Below are 21,093 nucleotides of genomic sequence, written 5' to 3' on the forward strand. Positions count from 1 at the left end.
AAACAAACTTGCACTGAATGTGACCGTAGCTGTTGATGCCGTTATGAACCTCTCCTGTATTGACTGGCAAAAGTGAATATGGAAGGCCTTTGCTGCAATATTCTAATGTTGGTTGTCAAGGTGGTACTCGGAGAGCTCAATATTTTTTTCGGGTTGTATTTCACACAAGAAGTTTGAGAACCACTGCAGTAGATGGTTAAACCATAGATTGTTAAACCATAGATGATTAGACCAAAGTCACAAACCCAAAAAAAAATCATGGATATGCCATAGTAATAGAATGGTTGGTTCAAAGTATTTAGAGTAACCATGACATAGTACCAGAATCATGGCTACTACAGTAAAACCATGGTTCAGTTTCGTAAGGGGTGTGTGGGACAACAATTTTGTTGTTGTTGCATAAAGTCAACTGTTGACAGCCATGCGCACCTCACAGGTGTGCATTTACTACAACCAAAGTGAGATATGTAGTTTAACTCGTTGTTTAGAGACGTATTCTACACATATAATGCACAGATATCAGCCATAAGAAACTAAGTCTCCACACATGACCTCCATTAGTAAGTGGTATGTAGCCCTCCCTCACATGCTGCTCATTGGGACAGTTATTGTGGGAAAGACGTCAGCAACCATGTCAAGATATAGTGCAGCACAATACCAGTGTCTCAAGGGGGATGCTGGGTGAGAAACCCGACTCTTTGTATCCAGGCTGCTCTCCAGACAGGGAGACTCTGTGGGTCTGGTGAGATCGACATTACTATCACTATCACGTGAACGAGATTCTCAGTGTTAAGTGACATGCATTTCAACCACACCATACGTGCAAGACTCAATGGGTCTACCGGTAGTGAGATATGCTTTACTGCCATAGAGACTCACTGTGTATTGTAAGAGCTATTTGTAAAATATGATGGAGATTGAAAGCTAGGACCAGGGGTGGAGGTCTAGGGAGGGCCATTTGCCCCGGGGCCCAGGGCCCTCTCGTATTGGTGGTAGGGGCCCTATTGTGACCTTGGCAGGCTGCATGGTGGGCCCTAACAGTTGTCCTGTGTGCAATAGTTGATGTTTACTATGGCTAGTAAAAGAATAAAACAAATCTAGTATAAAACCCATAATGCAATACTAAGGTGTTACACTTAAGTTTTTGGTTAGTGAGTCGAGCTAGAATAACCAGCAAGCAGCCTGAAATAGAGGCTTGAGCTTTCTCAAAGCCGTGGGGCTACAGCTGCCTACTACAGCAAATTGCTGCTTAAGTGTGTGTTAATGTCTGTCTTACGTTGGCATCCACGCTGCAGAAGGTTGGACTGGCTCCATGCTGCTCATCTCCGATCTCCGTGACCTCAGACAAGTCATCGTCCTCGTACTCCTCCAGGCTGATGTCGTGGGTCAGCCTGCGGGGACAGTCACATCGAGAGTACCGTACTCTAATGTCACTTTAACACACATTGCTGTAATGAAAAGAAGCTAAACACATGCCTCATCCGAATCACTGTCCGCTATTTTTTACATAGTGTAATCCCTCCAATTCACTTCAAAGATCAAAAAGAGAAGGGAATAAAACAGGGCGCACATTGTAAATGGGCCTCCAACATGCAGATACTGTTATGTTTTAAATCCATAATTTCTCCCTATTCCTCTCAGTAAGATGACATATTACTTTGTTACAGTGCTTGGATAAAAATGAAGCTTTAAACATAAGAACATTAAGGAAAAGCGGTCACCCTGACCAAAGTGTGACATTACATTTACAAAATTGCAATTCGTTTTCCCAACTTTTTAATTGCAGTTTTGTATAAGATTTCTGTAAGAGTAAATGGACTGCGTGTGCAGATTGACAAGGCCTTGACAGCCATTATTTCTCAGTCTAATTGCCTTGTTAGAAATGCACAGCTCACAAGCACCACATTAGCAGCAAGTAGAGAGAGCCTTGCAGCCATGCCTGCCTGATGCAAAACAACATCCAACATCGCATTAACATAACATAAACATCAAGACTTTACGTTCTCTAAAACATAATATTACGAGGCATGTATGTTTCGCATCTTGTCAAGCATGAGCGACTGTTGGCTACTGTAGCATCGCATAATTTGACTTACAATGACGATAACAATATTTTTCACTTACGTGTTTAAAAAATAGCTAGACCTTTGTACTGTACAGCACATACACTTCTATTTTACTTTCTTACCACTGCCTCCTGCTCCTCTGTCAAAACAAATTCTGTGCACAGTACATTTTTGCATGGTCCCACACTCTAACTGTTTAATTAACACGGCATAATACACAGTGCATGAGTCTCTGGCTTAAGTAAACACTCCTAGTGAGTTTGGACCAGATCCTAGAAAAGCGCTCTAAAATCTTTGGTCTGGACCAAAGAATAAGGCCCGTGCTGAGGGCCTGAGCTGAGGGCTACACCTGCAGAGAAGTCCAGACAGCACATCCAGCCATCCAGTCATCCATACCATTTCTCCCACTGCTCCTCCACCCAGCTCTCTCCATCCTCGTTGGACTCCATGGCCAGGTTCAGCACCATCTAGCTGGAGCGGGCAGGGCAGACCACAGGGGGGCTGGCTGGGAGGAGATCAAATTACCCGGGAGCCAATTAACAGGACATTTCCCTCCCTCCACGGCGGTGGAGCGTCACAGGCTCAGGCACACAGACATACAGACCGTGTACAATGTACCATGTACAATCAAATGTGCACATGCACACAGCACTCACACAACCACAGTCACACGCAGGGTGGTCCCAGGGAAAATGAAAGCGTCTTCATCCAGGACAAAGGTGGTGATGCTTGGCTCGGGAGGCGAGTGGTGCCGCTGCACGTTTTTCCTTAGAGTCAGCTTTCCATCCCAGCCCTGCTCTGCTCTTCCTACTCCTCCTCCTCCTCCTCTTCTCTCATGCCTTGTAAAGTCACCAGTGGGGTGGGAAAGAGGAGAGGAAAAAGGCACCGCTAGTAATGTAAGGGAGGGACCAGAAGGAGGAGGAGGAGGAGAGAGGCGGGGAGTGAGAGAGAGACAGAGAGAGAGAGAGAGAGAGAGAGAGAGAGAGAGAGAGAGAGAGAGAGAGAGAGAGAGAGAGAGGGGAATAGGGGTAGAGGGAGATGAGAAGGGAAGAGGAAGAAGGAGGGGGAAAGGGAGAGACACACAGACTGAGTGAGTGAGAGAGAGGGAGAGAGGGAGAGTCTGCTTTGTACAGGGCACTCCTGTTAAAAGCCTGCCACTGCTATGATGGATAGGCCCAATCGATGCAGCTCAAGTTGCCGCCACCATGGGAGAGAGAGAGAGAGAGAGAGAGAGAGAGAGAGAGAGAGAGAGAGAGAGAGAGAGAGAGAGAGAGAGAGAGAGAGAGAGAGAGAGAGAGAGAGAGAGAGAGAGAGCGAGAGAGAGAGAGAGAGAGAGAGAGAGAGTCAAAGAGAGAGAGAGAGAAACCCAGCCCATCCATGCCCAGCACAGCACAACACAGCCCAGCCCAGCCCAGAACAGAGTACAGCAGAGCAGAGAGCCGTCGGTAGGATACTGTGGTCCTGATCAATGATCTCTGATCCAGGCTGGAAATAAACAGCATCCCTCTTCTCTGTCTCTCTGTCTCTCTGTCTCTCTCTCTCCCTCTCTCTCTCTCTCTCTCTCTCTCTCTCTCTCTCTCTCTCTCTCTCTCTGCCTGGTTGTGCCCCTGTCCTGTGTGTCTGCTGAAACAGGAGAGTCAGGAGTGTATGTGTCAAGAGGCAGCATTCTTTTTCTGGCTTCTCAAACCTTTAATTTGCTGGCGCAAGTACTGAGCTTTTACTTCTTCCGCGCGCCGCTGCTGAGTGATGACCTTGGCAATGCAGAATCTGGAGGTGTCATTTATAACAAAGCTAAAAGGAATCAAATAGATATTCTTGCACCTGGCTAGCGTTGGCTAAACATGTTCTGAAACAATCTGCGGAGGACTTTGGTATGATACATTTGGTATGATGCGTTAGCTTAAAAGAGAAACACCCATCAGAGTTGTCAATGCAATAAAATAAATAAAAACAGTAGGTGTAAAAGAAAATATTAGATGGTATTGTCCTGAATCTAATCTGAAAGCCCTTGTCGTTGATCAATATAATATATTCTGAGTCTGAAGGTAGCTGATTATCTGCTGAATAAATGTGAGGATGATTTGAGTATACGTATGTAAAAAATAGGGTTCTTCTGTGCCTTCTGTAGTAAATTGATACGTTTACATGACAATTTTATTTCTGAATTAACTCACTTTAATTCTGAATTAAGCTAAATTCCGCTTTGAAAACTTGACAATTCGGAATTAAATAAAAGATCAAAGGAAATTCGACTGAACTATTTAAATCTGAATGATTACTTCAGAATGAAAAATGCTATGTAAGCGTAGCAACTGAACAGAGACTAGCTCGGACCCACCCACCATATGCCCCCCATGAAAGGCTCTGGGGCTGGAGTGTTACCGTTGTAGTGCATCAGTGGGCATTATTGAGGGCCATGTTATGGGCGTAGTGGTGCAGAGGGATTTCCAGTCCATGGACCTGCATAAAGTCTGCCACTGCGACACGTAAACCAGATTGAGTCTGTAAGACGTATTGCCCACCTCAGCATAATTACATTTCTGGCATGGCCACGCAGTAGTTAGGTTAACCAACCACACAAACACACATTCTCACTTCCAGTGGATGGTCCAATACTATGCTCCAACAAAAAAACCTAAGAAACAAAGAAACAAACAAGCAAGCAAATAATAGAGTGAAAAAGAGAGTCAAACTAGCTGCCACTTTTTGAATGTATTGGCCCTTTATGACGGATTGGCCCTGCACCCTGTAGGGGCATTATAGCATTCAGTAGAATTTCAACTACAGGGACCACATGAAGCATCTCTCTCTCTCTCTCTCTCTCTCTCTCTCTCTTTCTCTCTCTCTCTCTCTCTCACACACACACAGACAATTTTCACGTGAGTGCACATGCACACACAAGCATACAACCTTAGTGCGAAAATTCATCAAATGTTTTGAGCAGTTTATAGCTACTCTCAGACGCACTCAAGTAAACATATGTCGCACATTTACACTGCAGAAATACCATCTAGTTTGTCAACAGCCACTGACTGCACAATGTCAATGTTATATATGGCTCCACAGCCTCTACTCACACATATTCATTCGAAACAAGTTCACAATTTATTTGTCATATTTAATGAAGTCAATGCATCAGGATTTTACAGTAAATTACATCATCTGAAAAGGTCACTGTTTTTGTGGTCACATTATACATTATATAGTACTTTAATGCCATCTAGTGGCAACATATATGAATGGCAGGGGAGCCTAAATGACCAGCATGTACACTAATATTGACCTCCCTGATGATAAGTCCCATGAAAACTTGCTATGACGATATTTGTTGTTCATCTTACAGAAGGTAGAATATAGAAACTGGTTTAAACGCTCATACCACCTATGCTGAACTTTAAGTACATTTCTGAGACCAAAGATGTGCTGTTGCCTCAATGAAAAAAAAACTAGGCTATGTAACCTGTAGGCCTACATTTAACAAAAGCAACAGATGTTATTTTCTATGCATGGAGACAGCTCCAACTTCTTCCATCCCACATAAGCTGAACGAAACATTGAAACTCGTGTAATTTCACCATATTGGGTATGTACCAATATACCAATTTGCTGTTCTACTCACTGAAGAAAGAGAAACAGGCACTCTTTGGCACAATAATACTGCAGCTTCCAGAGGATTGCTGTATAATATGTTTATCGGTTTAGTTTCCTCATGTTATATTTGGGACTTACTTTTGTCTTTTACTCAGCGGTGCATAACTAACCACACACATTTTCTGATGTCCGAACAAACGCAAGTTGTAGACCTAAGGCAGGTCACCAGGTGGGGAAAATAAGGCCTGTTGTCCTGGCAAAGATTAACACGTGGGTCTATCTGAAATCTGCTCCAAAATTCAATATGGCCTCTGTTGTTCAAAATGGCAGATTGTCATACATTTTTCACAATACTGAAATGCTATAATGATCATTAAAGATGATCTATTCAGTTAAAATCTGCCATACAGTCATACATCTCCTTAGAGACATGAGTGCAAAGGTTTTCTACAAAAAGATCTGAATATTTTGCCACTTTGAAATATCCTAAGGAATGTTGTCAGAAAATGATTGTGTTTTTTTTCTTCCACTCCTTAATGAACTGGGGGTCAGCTCAAATGAGGAAGGGGTGCTATCTGGCCGGGGGCAAGGGAAAATGATTGTGTTTGGCATAATAGGACTGAATTGGCACTCTGTGGCACTCTGGGTATGCACTCTGTGGCACTCTGGGTACGGACTGTGCACTTATACTTCCTATATTTTGTGAATAGTTGAAAATATTTCCTCAATTTTGCCTCCTACAATTCAAAACCACGTAGGAATTGGTAACAGAAGACTACGGGCAAAATGTTTGCGAAGTGTTCTGAATATCGGCTCAAACCAAACCTCAATAGAACTGCACTTTAGTGCTCCATGTTTTATTCTGTGTCGAGCTCCATAAAAGGCTTAGGGAGGCCCCGGCTTAAATAGAGGCACGCAAAGCAGTGTGGAGAGGTAACAAATTTATAACCAAAAGTTGTCAAGATTGTGCATAGAAAACGTGAAATGAAAGTGAAAGCCCAACTTGGAAACTCCAACTCCCATTGTCATTGTGATACAGCACTCCGTCCACACAATGAAATTGCATTTATGCCTCACCCGCGGAAGGGCAGCCCCAGTGGTGCAGTCTGGCTCAGGGTACTCAGGTACCTCAGTCATATACAGGTAGGAGTATGGGGGAGAATCCTGGTTAATTACTCGCTCCACCAACCTGGCCAGTCGGCAGTCAAACAGGCAACCTTTGCGATGCAATTCTGACACCCTAACCGCTTACCCATGACCTGGACATGGTGACTTGTTAAGGACTTGGGAAAAATGTGTCTTGGACTTGGATTTCTTTGGTACGACTTGGATTTGAACTTTGTCAAATGTGTCTTAACTTGTGACTTGACTTGGACTTGATTGGAAGGAGTTGAGACTTGAACATTTTCCACTGCCGGTTTTCAGGTACGCCTACAGCTCAACACTGCGCGATTCGGCCGCCACTTTTTACTTCACAATAGACAGGGGCGGAGCTACAGGGGTGGCTAGGGTAGCATTTGACCCCCCTGAAATCTGATTGGCTACCCCAAGTGCTCCCCCAGAAAATGGACAGTAGCCCCGCCCACTCGCGTTACACAAAGCGCATAGATCGCCCACAAATCACTATCACGAGTGAAGAAAGGATAACCATTTTCCCCACACACATTTTGATGCAAGTTTGTGTACACACCACCAGGGGCGCCTGCAGACTTGACCAGTAAGGTACGCACCAACACCCCCCCCCCCCCCCAAAAAAAAAAACACCGGAGAAATGACAGCGGACGATGACACCGGAGGAGAAAAAAAACATAGGATTGGAGTATAGTCAGTATGTCTGGGGTGGTTTTCTTTATCAGTCGTCATTTTTTCTTATTGCTTTAGGCTAGGAAACAAGGTAACTTGTTGACGTTGACAAGGTGTTGGCCTATACGGTTTTGAAAACCTTTTGGCTATATTGGCGTTTCACTTCTTTGGGTGCAGCCATGCATACGCTTATTACTTTTTTGGGTTTTTTTTTAACTGCGACATTGAACTGCAGCGACTTCCCCGACTATGCTACTACGAAGGCCTGCATGCACTTGTGTTCTCTCTCGTGCATGGGGATGAAACAAGTAGGCTATGGCAGACGCCATATCATTAGATACAACTTTTCAAGCGTTATACTTTTCGACTCGGGTAGAAAGTTGGCGCAGAGGTGTCTGCTGCAGCATGATGAATGAAGTTCACGTCACAATGGCTGAGCTGGGACCATAAAAAGCCCGGGCACGTTGTGCAAGAAAAGGCAGAAAGCGACTACATCAGCCTGCCTGGGGAGTGCGCTGAATGTTAGTCCAGGCTGATAACAAATGCGCAATAGAGACAGAGCACAAGAGAACCACCGACGCACTCGCACACAAATCGCAGAATGCTGTTCATGTCAGCAAACAGGAAAACGTGCGCAATAAGCATTAGAAAACACCCAAACTGCATGTCATCAAAACATGCAGAATTGCTTTAGAACTAATGCTTTCCCGAACATAATGTATTTGCGTAGCACACATAGCTAACCAGCTGTCAGTGCTGCCGTCCGAAGCTAGTAGGCTACAAAGCAAAGTTCCGTACCTCTCATAAAACCGTCTCTGTAGAAAGCCACAATACACAGAACGGTAACCAAAATACTTTAAATATGACACCAGAAGCAAAGGACCCTATAATATTTGCCGCGGCGGGCTCAGTGATGAATGAAACAGCTTAGCCTACCTGTACTGCTACCATCCAATGCCTTCTTCCTAGCCCACATGACAACTGGATTTTGGCTACGATTGAAACTTGTCACTTTCAAGACATTAACTTCGGTTATTTGATTTTTCTGCCATCAGCGACGCCACGACATAGGCTATGTGTTATTCCAAGTGGGAAATGGAGAGCTGTCTTTGCTAACTAGAACTAGGCCTACTAGACTTAAATTTGTGGGCTATGTCTGACTGGAGGTAGCCGCTCAAGTTAGAATTCCGCTGATGGAACTAGAACTTGTTACTGTATCTTTTTTTCAGGAGCGCGCGAGTTTTACGCACAGAAGCAAAAAGCAGGCTATCTGCCTTTGTAAATTAATGGTGCCCAACCATAGTCTCTGCTCTTTAATTTGCTTCATGCTGCTTCTTCTCATATAATATGTTGCATCGTCACAACATTCATAGTAGACACAATAGGTAATATTTATTTTTTAAAAAACAAAACAAAAAAACTTCCTCCACTGGTGAAGGTACGCACAGTGCGTACGGCCGTACGGCTCCAGGCGCCCTTGCACACCACCCTCGTGAATTGGGGCATATGGGGTACCATTCGAAAGCTTAGAATGCCATCTGTCTAGTGGTATGCATAGGAACTAGGGATGGCACAAACCGCACCGAAAACCGAAACCGTACAATTCATACACGTACCGAACCGAACCGTGCAATCCATCGCAAACCGCAATTCATGTACTGCCCAGAAAAATATGTAAAACAGAGATTCTAGGAGTATCTTATCCAGTCTCTCTGATTAAAACATTAGCGTATAAGACCAAATCAGAGGATGACACAATTAAAATCACACAATTTTCACATTATAAGCCTATACAAACCATATGTAGGATATTTAGTGATAAGTCTGATTCTATTAGCCAGTGCACCATTTATCATGAACTAAAAAAAAAAGAACCGTAGAGAACCGAAAACCGTGACCTTGACACCGCGATATGAACCGAACCGTGAATTTTGTGAACCGTACCACCCCTAATAGGAACTCTCTGTGTTGTACGGTCTGACGGCAATGTGAATGGCAGATGTGTGCTTTTCCATCCTGAAGAAGAAAAGCATTAGAAAAATAACAGCTTATTTCAGTCCAGACTCATTTCGTTTTCCTTTTAATGAAAAGTTAGCTGTGTGCCATTTAAGATTTTTCAGTACTATATAATGCTCTAAGCTTATATCCCATGTGATAAATCAATAGATTAGGTTTTGGTGGTAAATGAAAGTAGCTTCATGATTAATTCCTGTGAATTCAACTCAAACCTCATGTCTAAAGTCCAAATATTCACTGGCATATGCTAATTGCTGTCTTTGTGTTGGAATAGACTATATGCTAATGAGTATTTTAAAAGAATGTCCGTACAGCACCTTTGATAGCATTGTTATATGTGTGAATTGTAGCAAGTTCTTAGCAGCATTGCAACATTACAGTGACTGGATTTTAGTATGGAAGTAACTCTTTAATGTGCAGTCTGAGTTCAATTTGAACTTTGAAATTTGAGATTACACCTAAGCATTCTTTTCCTTTCAACCTAATTTTACTAATTCTCTGATGCAGAAACTTTTAAGTTAATTTCTGAGAATTCTGTAGAAACGTTGAAAATCTGCAATAGGGCTTCAGTGAAACACTTATCTTTATCATCTCAAATCACTATATGATTCTCGTATACACAAACACAGATAGCCTACAGGTGTACACACCTGTCTGTGTATTCCAATGGCTTAGCACCCAGGTATTAGGCATCTTCCCTTCATATCACTTTTCTAAAAAACTTATGTTTCCCACATTTCTGGCACATCTACATATTAAATAATTACTTCTACAATGGTTAAAATGTATTCAGAAAAGACAGCTAGCAGTATACAAAAATTGCCATGTTTTTACTTGGAATACGATCTTTTCTATACTATTTTCTCTCCGGAAATGACTGTGTGGTGTTGGGATATGTAGGCCTAATTTGAGTTAAGTTCAGTCAATGTAAGGCATCACGAAAAAATAACTGATTACTGTTTGACATAATAGGAGACCTAAAACTTAAGGGTGCAGTTATAGGGTGCACAGCGGGTGTTATGGTTGCCAAATGTGACCAATGATTACCAACCCAAAAATACTAAAAAGAATGCCTTAAGAATAAAATCCTGCCAGAATTAAACAGAAGTCTTGATTTATATGAACACAAATCTACAGAATATGTATCTGCCCAAAGCCCTTCTTTAACCCATAGATGACCATCGGAAACCGCTCAATCTGGTAACACTCACAGGTGTCATAAGAACCCGAGAAAATCATTCTCTTTATCTATTCTATAGTGTTTGAGTGTTTTTTTCTTTGTGTAAGAGCATGCCCCTGTGAAATTCATGTGGCTACCCCATTGCTCCCCCAAGAATAAATGTCTGGTTCCGCCACTGACAATAGAGCTGTGCACTTATTCGAAAAGCAAAAAGTGGCGGCCGAGTCGTGCTTTGTCGAGCTGTAGGCCTACCAGAAAACCAGCAGTGAAAAAGAAGCAATAGTGACTTGGTCCCATCTCTAAATGTATTAGTCTACGTTCATTAGGTCGAACTGTTAAATGAAGTAAGAAATTAAATGAAATCAGAAAGCGCAGCCCAACAACTATGAACAGGGATGAGGCTACATGCTCTCCCACACCTGGAACACCATCCTGACAGCGAGAGGGGCAACTGGCCTGATCTCACATGCCCCCCCCCCCCCCCCCAGTCATCTCATCTCACAGTTCAGTGCATACTGAAGTGTTGAAGGGGACATGGTGTTCAATTGTCTGATGGCGGTGGGATAGATACTGGTCTTGAGTTTTGTGCAGGTGCGCATTTCCAGATGGCATGCATGACAAAAACCTTGTGACCGGGGAGTTTGCTGTCTGTCAAGCAGTTTGATGTCAACTGTGTTCAGTTTAAATGTGCTTTTTCAAATAAAAATGATTTGACTCAACCCTGAGGGGAGTCAGTGGAGGTGGAGCAGCGCTTCAGGTTCCTGGAAATACATATCAGGACCTGTCATGGGCCACCAACACCTCAGCGATAGCCAAAAAAGGGGGCCCACATGCTACACACAATAAGGCATGGCTACCACAAAAACTGCTCATCAATTTCTACTGGTGCACCATTGAATCTGTCATAGGCTACTGCATTACATACTGCATTACATCATCCCGGTACACCAACTGCACCTCAGGTAATAAGAAGACGCTATAGGGGGGCGCGCTATGGCGCAGAGCGCTAAACCTCCCACATTTGGGCTTACATGCCTACATTGACCCCGGTTCGAGTCCGGCCCCGGTTTGAGTCCGGTTCCCGGCCCAGCCCCATCTCTCTCTCCCAGTCATTTCCTGTCTACTCTCACATTGTCCTATAAAGGCCGAAAAGCCACAAAAATACTGTATATAAAAAAAGAAGACGCTACTGTTCATCATTAAAACTGCACAGAGGATCATTGGCATCCAACTCCCCACACTAGAGGAGATCCATCACACATGTTGCACAAATAGAGCAATGAACATACTGAAGGATCACAGAACAATTGCCCAACAAGGTAATGCAGACTCATTAACCATAAAACAGAAGCAAAATATTTAATTCAAATACCATACTACCAAACCACAATAGAAAAAATAGTCTCCATGACTGTAATGAATGTTAACAATGGGTTCAAAGTGCATATGACAGATAATATAACAAGCTGCACTCACATGTTACACTATTGCAGCTCTGGTGCTATATATCCTTCGAAGGGGAGGGAGAGGCCTTGACTCTGGACCCAACCTGGACCCTAGCCTACTTAATGGAGACTCCTTCCTTAAAACATGTTTGTGTTAACTGTTGCACGTGGGAAGGTGGATTAGAGGAAGGGGTTTAATGTGTGTGTGTGTGTGTGTGTGTGTGTGTGTGTGTGTGTGTGTGTGTGTGTGTGTGTGTGTGTGTGTGTGTGTGTGTGTGTGTGTGTGTGTCTGTGTGTGTGTGTGTGTGTGCGTGTGTGTGTGTGTGTGTGTGTGTGTGTGTGTGTGTGTGTGTGTGTGTGTGTGTGTCTATGTGTATGTGTATGTGTATGTGTGCTTGTCTCGACCCTCTGAGACGTCTGACTCTGAGCGTGTTGGTCATGGTACCACTGTGCCTGCTCATTAATCCAAACCTGATTACCTCCAATTCCTTTTATGTGTAAATAGTGGGTGAGTGGGTTGGTGTTTCAGTGTGTGTTTGATTGATTTAATTCACTGACTGGAAAACATTCAAGCTCACATGCTCTGGTTTATTGCCTGGTAGCTTACCCACTGCATTCATTTCTTAAAGGTTTACTTCTGTATTTTGCACTTGTAGCAATGTTCTGGCATGCAATGCGTTTCCCACCAGAAGCATTTTGATGTTTGGTCTCTGTTGGCTGGTCTCTCAGCTTTAGAATGGCTCGCTACTGCATGTGTACTCTCAAAGCCACCATGAACATTTGTTTTACTGTAGGCCTACCTTTTGTGGGTAGTGGTGTTCACTGGTAGGCTATCCCATAACAATGCAAAAAATGTGACTGTTTTTGAAAATCCAGTTGTCTGTTTTTGTTGGCATACAACACTGAAGATACAATACCCATTACAATTCATTTCACAGGCTGAAGCCATACCCCAACAGTAACCTTAACCGCCAGTTTACTAGTGTTTAAGATGTCCGTTGTGAGGGTTTTTTTTTTAATAAGAGTTGGTGTGTTTACTTGCACTATTTAATTCACTTATTTACGTCTGAACTTTTATCCTATTTTACTTTTATCTATAGGCCTACATTTCTTTGTAAATGTGTTATATATAATGTGTTAACTTTTAGTGTACACTCACTCTTAAATTAGTCATCCATGGGGAAAGTCTTTCAGGTAGTGTCACCTAAAGCCTTTACAGCAACTAAAGAAAGCAACATCATTCGGCGCTATTGTAGTGCATAACCACACGAATAGACCAGGCGCGATTCAAGCGACAGAGCGATACACGCGATTCAAGCGACTTCAGTATGTCCGTTACAAGCTGAAGGCAAAGCATTTAAAAATTCCCATTGGCTGTGGTCACTGACCTCTCTACAGTCATTGGCTGTCGCGGCTTGTCACCGAACTGCGTCATAGAAAGTTGAAAGGATTGTGCTCGTCGCGCAAATCGCTCTAGTCTCCAGAATCGCTTTTGTCTCGCGACTCAATACAAAGTCAATTACTTCTGTCGCTCGCCTCGCTCTTGTCGCGGTAGGTGTATTTGTGCGGTTATAATGACTTAGTTACTCTGTTTGACTGGTAGCTTGTATCGAAATGACACTATACATCAGGGTTTCCCAAACTGTGGTGCGGGCGGCCTGCCATAAGGGGGTGCGTGAGCTATAGAGCAATCGTGAATATAATAATAATAATAATAATAATAATAATAATAATAATAATAATAATAATAATGCATTTTATTTAAAAGCGCCTTTCAAAAAACTCAAGGACACTGTACAGTGAGCAGCAATAATAAAGCAAGACACATGAACAGATTGTAAACAAAAAATAAATATACAGAAAATAAATAAAAAATAAAATAAAACAAAATAGAATCATAAAGAATAGGCTAACTGAAACAGATGAGTTTTAAGTCTGGATTTGAACAGGTATGTTCAGAATATGATATGATCATCAGCATCACCATCATCAGTGGCCATCAGCACACCAAAATATTCGCTTAGGGGGGAACCACATTGAAATGTACAAGGGGGTGCGCAGGGGAGAAAGTTTGGGAACCAAACCAGCCATACATCTAAGGCAAGGGTTCCCAAACTTTACTATGGCAAGGCCCCCCACATATTGCAGCCAAGGCCCACCTTACATGGGTCATGCCACACTATTTTTCTTTGCTTCCCTTTTCACAACCATACTGTCGTCTAGGTCTGTAAGTCAGTGCAGTTTTCAGAGTGAGAAGTCTGCACATTAAGATTCTGAACAAGACTGTTGAGGTCGAAACGTTATCCTGCCATGAAAAAATAAAATACAACAAAAAGGACTTCAACTGTTAGTCAGTGCCCCACTGGAATATATAACATAATAAAGTGACAACAATAGAAGTAATGTTCAGAGATGCAATAGATTATTGTAATGCAGTTCTTAATGAGAATATTGTTAAGATTATTTTGGTTTATTTTGGGGAACTTTTTACTGCACAACATTAACTGTCAGTACTCAGAACCAAAACAGGTGTCGCTAATTAAGGAAGGCATGGAACACTGAAGAGTCATTTTTTTTTTTTTTTTTTAAATTTTAGAACTCTGCTGTAGAATACTCAATGGCAACCACTGCTTGCTGTGAGGACTAATTAGCGGCTGGGCCTAGTGAGTCAACCAGGACAGGTGTTGCCAATTAAGGTTTCTGACAGTTACTCTCCAGTGTTATTAGCTAAGTTAGATTATGTTATTTTTTTTTTACTACAAATGCTATACATGGGTCCTCAATTTTTGTTTTCCCCTGGCTGCACAACCCTGGCTGCACACAACTCAACCTCTGATTGTTGGGGACCGCTGTCGGTCAGAAAATTAGCTCACGTGGTTGGCTGCCAGTGTCTTGCCCCTCCTCACAACACCATTTTCTAAACAAACAAAAAACATATATGATTTGGGCAAAAAGCCCACTTTTAGCATTTTCTCAAGAATGCAGTCTAGTTTAAATAAAAATTGTGCTATAGTTTTCCTGCCAACCTGCAGCGGTCCCCCTAGCACCACACCAGGGCTCCCCGGCCCCCAATTTGAAAACCACTGATCTAAGGGTTTACAACGAATTTACAGTCTACAGTACAATTTACTGGTCACAATCATTCTCTCTCTCTCTCTCTCTCTCTCTCTCTCTCTCTCTCTCTCTCTCTCTCTCTCGCTCGCACACACACACACACACACACACACACACACACACACACACACACACACACACACACACACACACACACACACACACACACACACACACACACACACACACACACAGGGCTGCTGACACCCTTGGCTGGGCTGGGGACAAAGCTATCTGATATATCCAATAGATATGTAATGAGCCCCCTGGGCCCGGGACAACTGATCCGTATTCCACCTTTCAACTTCCCTGTATGCACACATGGAATAGGGCAGATGGAGATACTACGGTATTTATGAGGAACTAGAATTGATGCGAGGACAAGTCTGTGTGGGAGGCAAAATCAGAGTGTCCTCTCGCTCCCTCTACTGTTCACAGGCTTGTACTGCCAGCTTCTTGAAAAGAAGAACAATCCTTAGCAGTAGGGTAACTGCAGATGAAGATTGTACTGTATTATATAGGCCTATTACAGTTTTTCTCAATTGCTTTGGGTCATTTCTTGAAACCAAGATGACATTCTCATAATTGTAAGATCATTTGGTTCTGCACAACATTTCAGGTCACTGGCAAAATGCCATGTTGCCAAAATGCCATGTTTCCCAAAACTGCACATTCATGCATAGTCAGTACCATAACAATTGAATAGATCCCTCTCAATTGCTCTGGCTCATTTTCTTTAATTTGTTCCTCTATAACCTGGTTGGTTCAGCACAATTTTCGGGATTACCAGGCAAGGCAAGGCAAGGCAAATTTATTTGTAGAGCACATTTTCATACAAAAGCAACCCAAAGTGCTTCACAAACACAAGAAAAATAAAAATACAATAAAAAATAAAAATAGGAAAGGGCATGATGTACGTTAAAATAATATATAAATAGAATTTAAAAATATGTTTGAGTAAAAGCAAAGGCGAGATAAAAATGTTTAATAAAACCATAAAATCATAAAAAGGTTTAAAAACTCCTTATCCCAGAGGCTGTTGGGATGGAAAGACCTAGGCATAGGCAAGGGAGAAGAAGTACGTCTTTAGCCTGGTTTTAAAACAATTCGTCGTTGAAGCAGTTTTTGTGCTCGCAGGTAGGCTGTTCCAGGCCTTTGCGGCATAGGAACTGAAGGTGGCTTCTCCTTGTTTCGTCCTGGTAGTGGGTGGAACCAGGAGGAGTCTGTCCTGAGAACTGAGAGACCTGGCAGGGGTGTAGGGCTGCAGTAGGTTTTTCAGGTAGACAGGTCCAGTACCATTCAAAGACTGAAAAACAAGCAATAAGATTTAAAGAAAAAAATTACTAGCTCATTTCTCTGTCTCCCAAAACAGTTTGTGTCAAAATACATTGTCCCTTTGGTATTGTGTAGGGGAGAAAAACATAGGCCTAGTGTACATTGCAACATTTACAAACTTGTCAATATTCAATGTCACCCAAATGCATTCATACATGTATTTTTCAATGAAATAGTGAAAATATTATGCTGATGACTATTTTTGACTACCAACCATTAGATGGAAACTTGACTCAGTTCAGATAAGCAAGGTCTACTTATTTGGAAAAGGTGCTAAATGTAAGCGCATTGTGTTACTTGTAGGCACATACCCATTTGTAAAGATGCTATACACTTGAGACATATACAAAGCATTTGAAATATTATGAAATCAATGAGACACAGTGTTCTGTTGTGACAAATCGTGAGTTGGTTTTGGGGATTTGTCCATGTTAATTGGAGAATGTCATCTCAGTTTCAAGAAATGGGCCAAATATGGAGAACAACTGTTAGATTTTACTGCATTATAAAATCTCTATACGAGGTGCGATTTCAAAGAGAGAAATATGAGGCAGAGCCAGGTAGATACTGTCTGGTGTCACAAAACATCTCCTCTGTAATTACGGTCTTTCATTGTGAGAGGAAAATAAACTGACATAATTATCTGTCCAATCAATAAAAAGCAGCTTAAAGAAACAAGGTAATCGGAGGGTTAGTGTGTGGTATTCACTGTCACAATCAACTCCATGAAATGCATAGTTTAAGATTGCCAACACAGTGCATGTGTCGTCCTCATGTCAAATTGACATATCGTATGGCATGGTTGGTATAGCAGGCCATACCAAAACAATTGAGCAAACATTAGCTTTTACACTGTAGCGCTTTCATGATTTAGAACTCCAACATAATGGTGAGACATGTCAGTCTGGTGCGCACCAGAATGTAGGCTAATTTCAGCACTCCGTTGTCAGAAGACCTTCAGGAATGTATGTGATCACAGAGGGAGTAGCAATCAATATGGTGATCGTGGATCGATGCTCTCATCAATACAGGAGTTAAACCTTGGCTCCTAAATGATTTCCTGGAGCGGCTCAAAACATACCTTGATTTCATTCATGAGCAGATGTTTGGAGAGGTGGTTTTCCTCATCATGAAATAAACAGTTACAAGTGACACATAGGATAATACACACATAAGTGACACAACAGACAGATAAATCGAGAAACAGACACACAGATGGACAAACAGACAGACAGAGAACTTAACAGGGCATTTACGGTATTTTTGCGATAGATAGATAGATAGATAGATAGATAGATAGATAGATAGATAGATAGATAGATAGATAGATAGATAGATAGATAGATCGATCGATCGATCGATCGATCGATCGATCTATATCTGTTTCTGTTTTGTTTTTAAAAATTATTATTCATTCATTTTTGTAGTCAGTACAGTAGCCTACAGAGCCTCACAAACTAATGTGTACACACATATACAGAGCCTGTGGCAGGGCATACAGGCCATCACGGACTATAAGCCTGCACCACGAAGCTGTGACAACAACACCACTGCTAAACGACCTGAACAGTTTCTATGCCCGTTTTGAAGCACAAAATGACACTCATCCACAGAAAACTCCCCCTCCCCCCCATGATCAACCCCTTTACCTGTCCTCTGCCAGTGTTAAGAGGACACTGGCCACCATCAACCCACGCAAAGCAGCTGGCCCAGACAACATACCAGGCCGAGTGTTGAAGGATTGTGCAGAAGAGCTGAAGGATGTCTTCACAGACATCTTTAACATCTCTCTGGAGCAAGCAGTCATCCCATCACTTTTCAAAGCTGCTACCATCATACCCCGTGCCGAAGAAATCATCACCATCATGCTTCAATGACTACCGTCCTGTAGCACTGACGCCCATAATCATGAAGTGCTTCGAACGGCTAGTCCTGTCACACATCAAAGCCACCCTACCACCCACCCTAGACCCCTACCAGTTCGCATACCGAGCCAAGCGATCCACGGAGGATGCAATTTGCTCTGCCCTCCATCCAGCCCTCACCCACTTGGACAATAAAGACTCATATGTGAGAATGCTGTTCATTGACTTCAGTTCAGCATTCAATACCATAATACCACAACAACTCATCAGAAAACTGGACAAACTAGGTTTCAGCACCTCCCTCTGCAACTGGCTGCTGGACTTCCTGATGCAAAGACCACAAGCAGTACGGGTAGGGAACAACATCTCAAGCACCCTGACCCTGAGCACGGGGGCTCCGCAAGGTTGTGTTCTCAGCCCCCTGCTGTTCACGCTGCTGACACACGACTGCACAACGACCCACAGCACTAACCATCTAGTGAAGTTTGCGGATGATACAACACTGGTGGGCCTCATCACCAAGGGCGATGAGACTCACTACAGAGAAGAAGTAGACCTGCTGGCCAGATGGTGCAAAGACAACAACCTCCTGCTGAATGTCAACAAGACCAAGGAGATTGTTGTCAACTTCCAAAGGGTCCAAAAACAACTGCCACCACTGACCATCGACGGCGATGCTGTGGAGAGAGTGAGCAGCACCAAGTTCCTTGGAGTGCACATCAGCGACGACCTCTCTTGAACCACCAACACTACATCACTGGCGAAGAAGGCCCATCAGCGTCTCTACTTCCTGCGCAAACTAAAGAAGGCAAGTGCTACACCCTCCATCATGACAACATTCTACAGAGGAACCATAGAGAGCGTCGTGTCCAACTGCATCACAGTGTGGGGAGGAAGCTGCACGGAGAAAAACAGGAAGACACTCCAGCGTGTTGTGAACACAGCGAAGAAGATCATTGGAGTACCACTCCCCTCCCTGCAGGACATTTACACCACACGCCTCACCCGGAAAGCACTGATGATCATCAAAGACACAAGCCACCCTGCACACAAACTGTTCAGCCTCCTGCCCTCGGGAAAGAGGTACAGGCGCCTCCGTTCCCGTACCACCAGGCTGGCGAGCAGCACAATGCACCAAGCGATCAAGATGCTGAACACTCAACCCACTCTCCCTCCACTGTCAGCCTCTAGCCAGCAAGGCCACTGACAACCCCCCCTCCCCTCATCCCCCACCACCATATCTGCGACTGAACATTCCACCTGCACTACTATATTTGTGTCTGAACTCTCAACCGGCACTAACTCAAAACATGCACACACACACACACACACACACACAGACACACACACACACACACACACACACACACACACACACACACACACACACACACACACACACACACACACACACACACACACACACACACACACTGCACTTTCTGCACTAAACCCAAACATACACACACTGACACACACTGACACACACACACACACACACACACACACACACACACACAGACACACGAACACACACACAGACGCACACCGCACCTTCTACCTGCACTAAACACATACACACACATACACACACACACACACACACACACACACTGCTGCTGGTGTACTTGACAGACCTTTTTAATATTTATTTTTCTTCAAAATGCTACTATTACCATGTCAGAACGCTATAAAGGACTTTTTTTAGGAAAAGCACAAAAGCACAACAATACCTCTTAATGTATGTCCTCTACAAGTCTTCTGTTGTCCAGTCTTGCACTTTAAATGTCTGTATGAGCACTGTCTATGTCCATACTGTCTTAAGTCCATGTATAAGTACTGTCTACTGTATGTCTATACGGTCTATGTCCTTACCTAGATTAGTCTATGTCTGTATGGGAAAGCAAGACATGTAATTTCAAATTCTTTGTATGACCAGTGCATGTAAAGAAATTGACAATAAAACCTACTTGACTTGACTTGACTTGACTTGATATTCCAAGCATCCATTAGGCCTGGGTACAAAGCAGCTGGTGAACACGGTTTTTGTTTGCATCCATTTATTTTCCATGGAAATGATGCACTGCATGGGACTGCCTGGTTTGCATCTGAATTACGCCGTATGAGGTTACCTTAATAAGTCTGATATAACGCTTGCATATAATGTCTTTAAGGCACATCTAAGCTGCTTTACATGTGTCCTGACGCAGAGGTAACAGAACTGTCATTTAAAATGGCCAGTTGCTTTCACTTCAGCAATGTACTAGTGCTGTCAACCTCCATTCACTTCGAAATTATGATTACCCTCACAGAAAACCAATCACGATATACCTTCACGGCCACAACGTTCATTTGATCTAGGCCTATATGCTTTCAGGGCTAAAGCAATCATCTGATCTATGCTTTTGATGGTTTTGAGCTATCATCTGAAGCTTTAATGGCGCCCCCTCATCTCAAGGACTGCCTGCTGTTGCCATCTCCTGAGCCTCAGCACGAGCGGCTGTTGCCTTCTCCACTTCTCGTGTATTTGACAGCTTTATGGAGATTTTTTTTTTCCTTTTTGGGAAACAGGCCAGACAACAGTCTTAGCCCTGTATTCCAACCAGGGCCGCTGACAGGTTTGTGGGACTGGTCATGGGACAAAATTCATCTGAAAGACCCCCCATAACTACATACTG

The sequence above is a fragment of the Engraulis encrasicolus genome, chromosome 4, assembly GCF_034702125.1.
Source record: "Engraulis encrasicolus isolate BLACKSEA-1 chromosome 4, IST_EnEncr_1.0, whole genome shotgun sequence".
In the NCBI taxonomy this organism is placed as follows: domain Eukaryota; kingdom Metazoa; phylum Chordata; class Actinopteri; order Clupeiformes; family Engraulidae; genus Engraulis; species Engraulis encrasicolus.